Here is a 12,995-nt window from a genome sequence, read left to right as displayed (position 1 = left end):
TGTGTCGAGCAACCTCGGCACTTACAGCAGAAGGTTGCGTCACGTTGCCAACCAGCTGAGTGTCGAGTTACTGGACGAGCCCCTCTACCCCGATTTCAGCATGCCCAACCATCAGCTTTCCATCATATTGCCTCTCTAACCGGTTTGTGCTGCTTTTCAGCAATGCTTGGGTCCGGATGGAGTGCCAGGGTTTGAGAAGGTGTCCCACCTGGCCAACTTTCAGGTTGGTCTGTGTGACCAGGTGACGCCCCTCACCAATGGCCAGGTGTTGAAGATTGTGTGCCTGTGGTACAATTTGTTTGTTTGTTTGTTTAACGCCCAGCCGACCACGAAGGGCCATATCAGGGCGGTGCTGCTTTGACATATAACGTGTGGTACAAGTTGGACGCCTTTGACCAGAGGCCCTCAGTAATCACGCTGAGGTTCCACCCAAGCCCCGCTTCAAAGCCTCCATCATCCCAGGAGTGGAGTGCGTGAAGAAGTGAGTATAACTTAAACACTACACAGGCTGTCGACGGTTAATCTTTCAGCATAATATGCTACTTGTTCTAATTACAAGCATGCCACAGTTCCCTCTTTCTCCTTTCTAATTCTCATCTCGAATAAGGGTCAAAAATGGGTTCGAAGAATATGTTATCCACATTCGAAAGTGGGCCTGCAGCATACTCTACACATTTGTATTCTACACCATCATTTTCTTCTTTCTTTATTTGGTGTTTAACGTCGTTTTCAACCACGAGTGCAGGTGCCTACTTGGGTCGAACTCAGGACCAGCGCAGCGCCCAGACTGCAACCGCTACATGGAGGCGGTGATTTCTATCCTCTGTGATACATTCCCCTCACATGTAGTGGTCAGTGGAACGAGGGTGCTGCGTTGGACGCCGATTCTGAGGGCGTACAGCAGGATCCAGACTCTGGTCATGGACCACCCGTCCATCTCGTCCGGCACCGGTCTGCAGCTTTTGGCAGTCAACCAGGCCACGCTGACAGACTGGTGAGTAGCCCCTTGGTGATGTAGGAAAACTGCTATGACAACCATTTTCCCCCGCCTGCTTTCTTGGTAGGGAGAAGACATTTGAGTACCACCGCAAGCCCCCCCCCCCCCCCCCGGTTCAAATACTTTGTTTATTGTTGCTTTTTGTCTGAGAACCTAAGGGATAATGCGAGACCCTGTGTATTTTGTTTGTTTGTTTGTTTGCTTAACGCCCAGCCGACCACGAAGGGCCATATCAGGGCGGTGCTGCTTTGACATATAACGTGCGCCACACACAAGACAGAAGTCGCAGCACAGGCTTCATGTCTCACCCAGTCACATTATTCTGACACCGGACCAACCAGTCCTAGCACTAACCCCATAATGCCAGACGCCAGGCGGAGCAGCCACTAGATTGCCAATTTTAAAGTCTTAGGTATGACCCGGCCAGGGTTCAAACCCACGACCTCCCGATCACGGGGCGGACGCCTTACCACTAGGCCAACCGTGCCGGTACCCTGTGTATAAAATGTGTGGCTGTGTGTTGACAGTATTTCAGCCTAACAGAACAGACGGGCTATAAATACAGTGCCGCGTTCAAAAAGATTCTCAACCGGTCCATCCCCCAACTCCCAGTGTGTACAGGTTGGTACACACTTCCCTATCCCACTTTCCCCACTCCACCCCTACCCCAGGAGGACGGGGGATTGTGTTGAGACGTCGCCCTAACCTCACCATACCTCAACCTTCGCCACCATAATGGTGTACCCTAGCGCCCGCCGAGTGGGGTGCGAAGGACAGTACTTGTCCCACCCAACAGGCAGGTGGCTGTACACCAGACCTCTTTGTTGGTGTGCGAGATCTCGCCGGCGGGTGGGGAGCGAAGGGCTTCCCCTTAAGAACATACCCTATTTTATCACCATGTTATAATATCAGAAGAATGGGTCGTTCTTCTCTAAATCTACTCGTTTGTATATACGTGGTATTCCTTGTCTCTGTTTTGTCTTCTCACTGTTATGTGCGTGAATTCACCATGTACATAGTGTTTATATCCCTCCCTCGGACTTTTATATTTTATAAGGTGGTCCTGAGTTTTTATCAATTTTAACAACGAATAAAATAAACATACATTCTTTTATTGGCCCATCCCCATCACAAGCTTATGCAAATATACCCCCCTACTTCTACTCCTTTATCCAAAAGATTTTATCATTATTATATAGCGGACCAACATATCTGCACCTCCCTTGTAGTGACAGGTGCCCCTTCCTTCCTCCCTCCCAACGCAAATAGCGAATTAACAAACCCTTTCCCTAATGGACACATGTCCGTGGGACAGAAGCTTCATCCTCTGACAGTATTTTCATATGTCTGCTTTAGGTGCAACAGGCGCGCAGCAAGAAGAGGGAGGCCACCGTCCTGCAGCAGGGGCTTGCCTGTCCCACCCCATCCATGACGGCGCCCCACCCCCTGCCCGATTGAAACCCACCGCTCTGCCCTCTGGCGATGCTGAGGAGCACCCCTTCACCCTGCCTGTCGACCTCCAACAAGCCAGCAGCAAGTCGGGCCACACCCATTCCACTCGCCCTGCCTGTCGACACTGCTGGCATGGCCAAACACAGGAAGAGAGCCTCCAACAAGCCAGCAGCAAGTCGGGCCACACCCATTCCACTCGCCCTGCCCGTCAACACTGCTGGCATGGCCAAACACAGGAAGAGAGCCTCCAACAAGCCAGCAGCAAGACGGGCCACACCCATTCCACTCGCCCTGGGTGCTCCCCCCCTCCAGGTGGGCAGGGCTGGTGTCTTCATTTTATTTTCTATTGCCCAAAGCTCCACAGCCACAGCCACACTTCCCCCCTTTGCTCCCACCCACTCCACCAGCCAGCAGCAGGACCCCTCTGTTCCGCCCCTCCTCACCACCCACCACACTGACCCTATCTTTCTTTATTTGGTGTTTAACGTTGTTTTCAACCATACAAGGTTATATCGCGACGGGGAAAGGGGGGAGATGGGACAGGGGAAAGGGGGGAGATGGGATAGAGCCACTTGTTAATTGTTTCTTGTTCACAAAAGCACTAATCAAAAAATTGCTCCAGGGGCTTGCAACGTAGTACAATATATGACCTTACTGGGAGAATGCAAGTTTCCAGTACAAAGGACTTAACATTTCTTACATACTGCTTGACTAAAATCTTTACAAACATTGACTATATTCTATACAAGAAACACTTAACAAGGGTAAAAGGAGAAACAGAACGTTAGTCGCCTCTTACGACATGCTGGGTAGCATCGGGTAAATTCTTTCTCGTCCCAACCAATATGGGACTCCCCCTACACGATCAACAAGATCATCTCTACTCTAGTCTACGACGACTGTAAAAGTGTAAGTCTTTTTAAGTATTCTTAATGTGTGTGTTATTGCTTTTTTGTTTGTTTGCTGCATGCATTAGCCCATTGTTCTGAGATCGGTGATGATTTATAAAGTTGGAAAGTAAAACCTGGTGTCTTACTTACTCTTACTCTTAGTGGTTAAGTCTCACATGTGTGAAAATGTCTTGCCCCGTCTGGGAGGATGCATGCAATTGCACTGAAACGCCAGGAAAGAAGGGTAACTGAGTTAGTAAATGAACTAGGATACTCTTTATAATATTGTAAACATGTACAATGCTTTTTCTAAGCTGTGTTCTACTTTGATAGTAAGTTTATATGTGGTGATGTTCACTTTGCGTCAAACATATTGCTACTATTTGTTATTTTCAGCAGACATATCATATGTGCATCTGTTTTCAGCAAAGTTTGCATTGCTGAGTTGGTTAATTTCTTACCCACAAGTACATTGTTATTTGTTAATGTTATTTTCATTGCAAACTATCACTAGCTGTCAGACTCTATTGATACAAATTATGCACATTTATGGGCGTAGAGCCACAATGAAATGTGTGAAAATTGCTTCTGTATTGCATTCAAAAAACCTTTAGATTCAAACAAATTTGTTGCAACATGTATCAAAAATTATTTTGTTGTTATTAGTCTAGTTCATCCTGAAAAAAAAGCTTATCTGTCATCTTATCAGACCTTCTTCGAGTGGTGTGTGTGTGAGAGTGAGACTGCCAGAGGAACTGAAGACGCGCACCAAACACACTGCTGACAGACTCTCAGTGTTGGTGTCGAAACTGACAGAAGCTAGGGAGCACAGATAGTTAGTTAGTTAGTTAGTTAGCTGTTGCTTTTCGGGTCCAGCGGACCATAATAGGCCAAATCAGGACCCCACAAGTTAATCATTGCACATTTTTAGATTAAAACACTTCTAATACATAAAATCCGTAAGGTCACCCGGAGGCAACAAAAAAGTCAAAGCAAAACCCTATTTGTCAAATAAACTAGGTTGTTTTAAAATTCAAATCTTAAAATAAAGACCAGACTCCTTTAAAAACCCAAAAAGAGCTGAAGAGCTGACCTCTGTAAAAATACTTTTCAAGCTCGAGGTGCCAAAATACTTTTCTCGTTGATCATACAGATCAGCACACTCGGTGAGAAAATGACTCACAGTAAAACCAGTATCACATGCGTAGCACCATGGTGCCTCTTCTCTTTTAAGCAGATGAACATGAGTGAGATTTGTTTGTTTGTTTGTTTAACGCCCAGCCGACCACGAAGGGCCATATCAGGGCGGTGCTGCTTTGACATATAACGTGCGCCACACACAAGACAGTAGTCGCTGCACAGGCTTCAACATGAGTGAGATAAGTGTGACCAGTATGTAACCTGGCCAAAACACTTTCTTCTTTTCTACTTGAAGCCACTAAAGGAAGTGGCTTTAACAGGTCAGGAAGAGTTTAATACAATTTGTTTTCCGTGCAGGCAGACCAACGGTCTTGCCAGAGTTTTAAGCTGTAACAAAGAGTCTTCCTACGCAAGTCAGTAAAAGGAACAGACTGCTCAGGGAGACGAGGAACCGTCAAATCTAGAGCATCCTTTGCTGCCTTGTCAGCAACCTCTTTACTAACAAGAAATTAAATCAACCACTTCAACTCCGGCTCCCTAATGGTTCGTCGGTGTATTCGGCGGAACTTGGGGCCATCATCTTGGCATTAAAATTAATTTATCAATCCAGACATCAGTCTTTTTTGATTGTATCTGATTCGCTTTCAGCTCTTGAAGCGATATCCACCAGAAAGTTTACTCATCCTTTTTTAGTCGACATTCACGACCTTCATACTAAGCTTATTTCTGAAGGCAAGATTATCAATTTTATGTGGGCGCCCAGTCATATGGGCATAAACGGGAGCACAGATAATAGAAGCCCTGTCACATAGACTAATCACACAATCAATACACATTTGGCAATGACAGTTTCGAGTTTGTTAGTCAAACTCAAAGCAACAACACTGGTCTGGTGACATGCGTAGCGGGACCGAGAAGCGTCCTTACCTGGTTTGGCTTCGCTTCGTTATCTTTCTTTCTTTCTTTATTTGGTGTTTAACGTCGTTTTCAACCACGAAGGTTATATCGCGACGAGCTTCGTTATCAAACATCGGCTGTTTCACGTATTTTGCGAGCAAGTCTACTCTTTTGCCTGGCTCTGCAGTAAGTCCACATTGGCGATGAAGGTATCCAAGAACTTAACATGTGTGTATTTTTCCGTAATCCAGTCATATTCCTTCAAAATGCAATCAATCGGCGGTGACAGACTTGGTGTCAGCAATTCGCGACTTCACCACTTTGGTCCTGTTTTCCTCACACCCATACCAGTTTAGGTTCATCCATGCAAACACACTCGCAAAACAGTTTATCACGTAGATGCATTTCAAATAGGGAGCAAATGGTTAAATCTAAACCTACATATTTGTTCCCTAAAATTTGCTTCTCTGTCAATAAGCCTAATTGTATAATAATACGTTCGAGAAAAACAACCTGGAATCGATTCGGAATCGAGTTAGCCAAATGGGTGCCAAACCGGTTTCGCCTGTTCCGCCGACCTGAAACGCAAAACAAAAGAATTGTGCGCTTTAACTAAATTGATTTCTATACGACTTCATTACTTTCTTGCAACTTATGAACCTTTACTTTTTTTAACATGGTTTTTAAACTTGTACATATGTATATGACTGTCCTAACAATAGCATGCCCACAGCAGAAGTTAGACAAAGAAACATGTCAGGAAATGTCAATGCCTCAGGAGGGGAGGGGGGGGGGGGAGGAGGGCGGGGGGCGAGGCGAGGCAAATCTGATTTAAAAGTCTATTGTGATTAGCCCTGCCGCATGGTTTCTTTCACCCCGGCCGAGTATTACTGCAGCTGAACGCTGGGAAAGATGTCCTTTCATACTCGCCTTTGGGCAGAGATTACCCCAGGTTCAATTTGTAACGCACAGCGAGCTTAACAGGGGCATGTCATAGACATACCGTGCATCACTATGAACAAATGTGCACGAATGGCGTTGGTGCACCGCCAAACTGAAGTACTGTCATATAATATATATTATGCCCATCTTGTGCAGTGACAAAAAGAGTGGGTGTGACTGTGAGCGGTGACAGAGGGGAGATGTCCAGCAAGGTCTGGATCACGGTCAAGGTATGATTCAGTCCTTCACTGCAATAAGATACATGACCAGCTCACTGACAAAGCAATGCGTCATTTCAAATTTATGCATCAACGACCAACAAGAATCCTATTCACTGTGTTGAAAAAGGGGACGGGAATAAATATGTATCGTTTTAATTAATTTATTGTTTGTTTGTTTGTTTGTTTGCTTAACGCCCAGCCGACCACGAAGGGCCATATCAGGGCGGTGCTGCTTTGACATATAACGTGCGCCACACACAAGACAGAAGTCGCAGCACAGGTTTCATGTCTCACCCAGTCACATTATTCTGACACCGGACCAACCAGTCCTAGCACTAACCCCATAATGCCAGACGCCAGGCGGAGCAGCCACTAGATTGCCAATTTTACAGTCTTAGGTATGACCCGGCCGGGGTTCGAACCCACGACCTCCCGATCACGGGGCGGACGCATTACCACTAGGCCAACCGTGCCGGTCTTTAATTTATTGTCATCATTGATGTTCTGTTAACGCTATTATTACTATTATTAATAATATTATATTGTTTCAGATAAATTCTTGAAAAGATATCCTGCTACAAGAGGAGAACTGATGGTTGGGCTCTCATTATTAAGAACAAAACAAGGACCTGAGGCTGAAAACACACAACCTGGTAAATATATCTTCTTTTTTTTTTAGAAAGGTGAAACTTCTATAGCAGTGTAGGGTATCTGAGACGTTGCGTACTACTTGTACTCCACATGTCTCGGACGCCGCGGGTGTTCTTTCGCGCAACTCTCTGTGTCTCATATTTTCTCCATGCTGCTACACTGATTGTAATCACTCGATGTGCCTCGCTCTCTTCACAAAACAATCAACGAAATCTCTGTACACCGGAGTTGCGAGTACCGCAGAGGCGCGCGGACAGCGCCATGGAAACGTAAACAGCAGCCAAGGTACTCACGGTGGGTGTTCGAGACACGGCGCGCGCACAAGGTGCAGTCATAAAACCTTCACTGTACGAAAGGTGCAATGAGTGTCTGCGATTTCTTGTCCCTTGTATAATGAACCTTCACTGAAAAGGGTACAATAAGTCGCAATAAATGTACCTATGTAAATAGTGTCAGAAAGGGAACTTGTTAACACCTCCCACCACAAAAGGTACAATAAGCAGCGATCACTTACTGTCCCTTTTGGAATAACACACCATCACAAAAGGGACCATAAGTGATCACGGCTTATTGTACCTTTTGTGGTGGAAGGTCACATATTCTCTTTTTTTTTGTCTTCTTCTTTCTTTTTTTTTCTTCTTCTTCTTCTTCTTCTTCTTCTTCACTGTCAACATTCAGTATTTTTATCCTTGCTAGTAGATAGTATAAAGAGGTGCTGATGTATTTGCCTTTTTATCGCTTATTCATTGTGCATCAATTTATTCTCCAGAACCTGGCAAGTGCACAAAAGTATCAGTGGCGTCATTTCAAATTTATATGTCGTAGAGTTTCCAGTGATGGGATGGAAGGCAGTTGAGCTTCATTCGGCCTTTCGCCTTGCTGTCGCTTGTAGCCGTCCACCACCTGCTTGGGTATGGCATCCATTAACTCCCGGATGTGACACAACTCTTGTAGTTCTCACGCCCCTTCACTGTCAACATAAAGACGTCGCTGTCGTCTGCTTTCCTCTTTTTACAAACACTAGTGATGGTGGTGTTGAGAGCATACTTGGCAACTTCACCTCCCTTCTGCTGCTTCTCATTCATGGCCACCTTTTCATCCTGTTTGCGGTCTCGCCTGGGGCAGGCACAGATGCGGACCTCGATTGCCCTCCTCCCCAGCACGATGTTGTCGTGTTCCAGCGTGAACACAATGTGGATTGGACGTCTGTTGGGCCCGCACACACAAGACCCAAGGCACATAAACTGAAACAAATTTGTGACCCATTCCGTATATTAACAGTGACAGCAATAGATGTAGCAAAGCATTCTCTCTCTCTCTCTCTCTCTCTCTCTCTCTCTCTCTCTCTCTCTCTCTCTCTCTCTCTCTTTATTTGTATAAAATATTATGAAATATTTTGAAAGAAAAGGGTTGAAGTTATCACTTGTTCGCCATGTCTTGTTATCAGAATGTGTATTGATTATTAGTTTTGGAACGTGTCCATAAGCAGTCTGCTTGTTAACGTCCCCGAGCCAGCCTGCGGCATTTAGTAGTGGATGATGACGGAATGTCTCAACGTCGATGCGTCTTCCATATAGCGTGCCATCTTGTGTTCACACCGCACAAGATGGTTGGCAGCAGGGATGTTTTTCTTGATGTCGTCGTTCGCGTGATTTGGACATCTTTTCACCACCTCCTGACAGTGTTCTGGTTTGGAGAAAACGGGCATTCCACGGATATAGGCACCTTGGGGAGCTTGGTTCTCTGTCTTGAACCGCACGGGACACGTTGTTGCCATTCGAACATACAGTTTCTTCAGGGCTGCCGAATGCGTCCATGTTGTTGACTTTGTTTCTTTGGACGGAGGGGCGAATGATATTTCGAATTTGTAGTCCCCTGCGTAGTCAGTGAATTCTGGCACAGCAGATGTGTTGGTGTGTGGCATTGTGAGACCCCCATTGCTGTCATCATTTTGTTTGTTTGTTTGTTTGCTTAACGCCCAGCGGACCACGAAGGGCCATATCAGGGCGGTGCTGCTTTGACATATAGCGCTGAACCGATTTTTTTTTTTGTGCTGAACCGATTTTGTTTTTTTTTGTCTGGATCCACTACCAGTAACTCTTCCTTATCTTCTCCAGTGTTTTTAGCCGCGATTATCTCCCTTCCTCCGTGCGGTGCGCCGACAAAGCCACACGCGGCTTAGCCGGGTGCCCGGCGCAGCCGGGTATTCGGATTGACTTCTTCCCGGCGCAGCCATACCCGGCGAAAGCCATACCCGGCGAAGCGGGTATTCATCTAGTGTTTGATATGTATGTGGATTTTTGTGTGTCCATGGTCTCTTCAGCAGTGAATGCTATTCGAGACCGATGTGAATTGATGGGATTGTATTGGTGTTACAGAACAACTTCACTCCTGCTGCCTGCATTCCGGCGTTTTGCCAATGACAAGGGGGAGGCCACTACCATTATGATGGGTGACTCCCCCGAGGCCCTCATCTTTCTTTCTTTATTTGGTGTTTAACGTCGTTTTAAACCATTCAAGGTTATATCGCGACGGGGAAAGGGGGGAAATGGGATAGGGGAAGGGATAGAGCCACTTGTTAATTGTTTCTTGTTCACAAAAGCACTAATCAAAAAATTGCTCCAGGGGCTTGCAACGTAGTAAAATATATTTGTTTGTTTGTTTAACGCCCAGCCGACCACGAAGGGCCATATCAGGGCGGAGTAAAATATATGACCTTACTGGGAGAATGCAAGTTTCCAGTACAAAGGACTTAGGAACCTTATATATACATACAACTGTCCGCGACAATGCCCCCCAAGTTGAGCATAGACATCCGTCTACACGGCAAAAGATCCCTCCTCAACGCATGCCCGGCTGAGGTAGTCGGCTCCCACGTTGTGACTACCGGGAATCACCCGCACATGACAAAACAAGCAAACAAAAAGATATGCATTATTCCTGTAGCATGCACGTCAAAAATGTACAAAAACTGTGTTTCTTAGCCCCCGAAGGTGTAGATCTTAACAGTTATGCCTGTGTTCTTGAAGACTTCCTTGATTATCTCAAGGACGGCGCTCCAGTTCAGCTCGTCCAATCCACATCCGATCTGCGGCATGGCCAGGGAAGCGACATTGTTCTGCTTGCAGTGGTCCCTCATAGCTTCCATGGAGGACCGCAGCGTTTTGTAGAAGGGTTTGTGAAAGTAGCGTTTCTTGGTGATCATGTAGTAAACGTAGGAAGCACCGGCGAAGCGGGTATTCATCTAGTGTTTGATATGTATGTGGATTTTTGTGTGTCCGATTTTGTTTTTTGTGCTGAACCGATTTTGTTTTTTTTTGTCTGGATCCACTACCAGTAACTCTTCGTTATCTTCTCCAGTGTTAATAGCCGCGATTATCTCCCTACCTTCGTGCGGTGCGCCGGCAAAGCCACACCCGGCATAGCCGGGTGCCCGGCGCAGCCGGGTATTCGGATTGACTTCTTGCCGGCACAGCCATACCCGGCGAAGCGGGTATTCATCTAGTGTTTGATATGTATGTGGATTTTTGTGTGTCCATGGTCTCTTCAGCAGTGAATGCTATTCGAGACCGATGTGAATTGATGGGATTGTATTGGTGTTACAGAACAACTTAACTTCTGCTGCCTGCATTCCGGCGTTTGGCCAATGACAAGGGGGAGGCCACTACCATTATGATGGGTGACTCCCCCGAGGCCCTCATCTTTCTTTATTTGGTGTTTAACGTCGTTTTAAACCATTCAAGGTTATATCGCGACGGGGAAAGGGGGGAAATGGGGGAAATGGGATAGGGGAAAGGGGGGGGGGGGAGATGAGATAGCGCCACTTGTTAATTGTTTCTTGTTCATAAAAGCACTAATCAAAAAATTGCTCCAGGGGCTTGCAACGTAGTAAAATATATTTGTTTGTTTGTTTAACGCCCAGCCGACCACGAAGGGCTATATCAGAGCGGAGTAAAATATATGGCCTTACTGGGAGAATGCAAGTTTCCAGTACAAAGGACTTAACATTTTTTACATCCTGCTTGACTAAAATCTGCTTTAGTTACTGTGTGCATAACAAAGTGAGGATGTGTGGCTGTGCGGTTTAATTTTTTGTTTCTAAATCCTTTTTGGGCTTGCTTTTGTGTGTCTGACCTTTGTGAATTGTTTTGTTACCTGCATGTTTTCAATAATAAAGTTGGACCAGGTCATCACCAGGAGGGAGCTGAAGCTGCACTGCCGGACCCGGACCAGGGGTGAGGAGACGACTGACCAGCTCATCACAGAGGTGCTGCAGGAGTACACCAGGCCTACAGCTACAGACTTATATGGCGCGCCCCTTTTGGACGACTCCCGCGTCTGGGGTGTCTGGGAGGACCAACGCCGCCATATAGGCTGCATTCAAGATCCGCCTGGAGTGCGGGTGGGGTGCAACTCCAGAAGTACCGTTGTGCCCGGGGGTCCTTAAGTGTGGAGTCATTCCACTGTCATTTGAAAAACTTCATCCCAGGTATGGTCTCTCTTTTTTTTTTTTATTGGAGGGCTGTTGGTACAAAACGGTAATCCTTTAATTATCACTTAATTTAATCATTTAAAATCAGTTAATTATCAGTAAATGTTTGTGTGTTATATTTTTGCAATGAAGTTAACCATTTTTATAACAGTGTTTCTGTCTGTTGCAGGCAAGCCAGACCAGACCTGTTCCAAGCGTACCTCCTGGAAGGCATCCACCGCTGGAACGAGGACAGGGAATGCCAGGCTACAGCTAACCAGGTTGGGTCAACCTGCAGCAGCTTCCAGGTCCACGGTCTCAACACCCTGTCGCAAGCTGTGTACGGACACCCGCTCTACCCCCAGTTCACCCTTCCACGTGTTTACACAGGTGAGATTATTTTTCTTTTTTTACGGGCGCTTGATTGTCTCACAAAGATGAAATGTGCTGATTTCATATTACATTGTAGCTATGCTCGTTAAATATACCCCTATATTTTTTTCCATTGCAGGTGAGCTGTTTGGGGTGGAGTACCTGTACCAGCAGAACAGCGACAACCTGGACATGGAGCTGCCGCAGGATGTGGACCGCCCCACACCAGAGGAGCAGAACGACGAGGAGGAGGAGGAGGAGGATCAGGACGAGGACGAGGCTTACGGGAGCAACTTGGAGGAGGAGGATGCCCTGACCGTTCCAGACGCTCACAGCGTGCTGTCCGACGTCGCAGAGGGCTTCCGTGGGCGGCACCGGGTTCGAGCCTTCGAGGTCATGCAGCGAAACAGGCCTTCACGCCGGCGTGAGTTATTTGTTCATTCCATCGTATGATCAGTATAGTTCCTATTTACAATCATAAGTACTTTAGGACATTTTTTGGGGGTGGTTGTTGTGTTTTTTAATTTTTGGATTATTATTTATTCACTTTCTGTTACTGATGGGTTTTTGTTTTTGTTTTGTTTTTCAGTTGCTGAGTCTCCACGCTTGCCCATCCCCGAGCCACCTGCACGCCGACCACTCCAGGTTCCCATTTCCCCGCCACTACCTCCCCAACGCCTTCCCCCCTCGACTCCTCTGGTGCCCGTCTCCCTGTCCCCACCACCACCACTACCCTCACCTTTTCCCATGGCCTCGTCCATGGATGACAACCCACCGACACAGACTCTTCACCACCCTGATGATGACCCTGAGCACCCTTATCCCATGGGCAACCCCTTGCCCATGGACGATGACACCCTGCCAACAGACGCCCCTTTGGTCATGCCTGACGCTGAGCAGCCTGGCATTGAACCGGATATGGTAATTATCCCCCTTTATGTGCTTATTGGTGGCAGTTACTA

General features: G+C 46.6%; 1 pseudogene; it reads right to left on the bottom strand.

Moving 5' to 3' along the window:
- Positions 1–7,968: 7,968 nt before the first annotated feature.
- LOC138974477 (tumor protein p73 pseudogene) lies at positions 7,969–9,682 on the bottom strand (annotated as a pseudogene).
- Between the last annotated feature and the right edge of the window lie 3,313 nt (positions 9,683–12,995).

The sequence above is a fragment of the Littorina saxatilis genome, linkage group LG8 (assembly GCF_037325665.1).
Source record: "Littorina saxatilis isolate snail1 linkage group LG8, US_GU_Lsax_2.0, whole genome shotgun sequence".
Taxonomy (NCBI): domain Eukaryota; kingdom Metazoa; phylum Mollusca; class Gastropoda; order Littorinimorpha; family Littorinidae; genus Littorina; species Littorina saxatilis.
The sequence above is the reverse complement of the archived record's forward strand: the minus strand, read 5'-3'. Positions and strand labels throughout refer to the sequence as shown.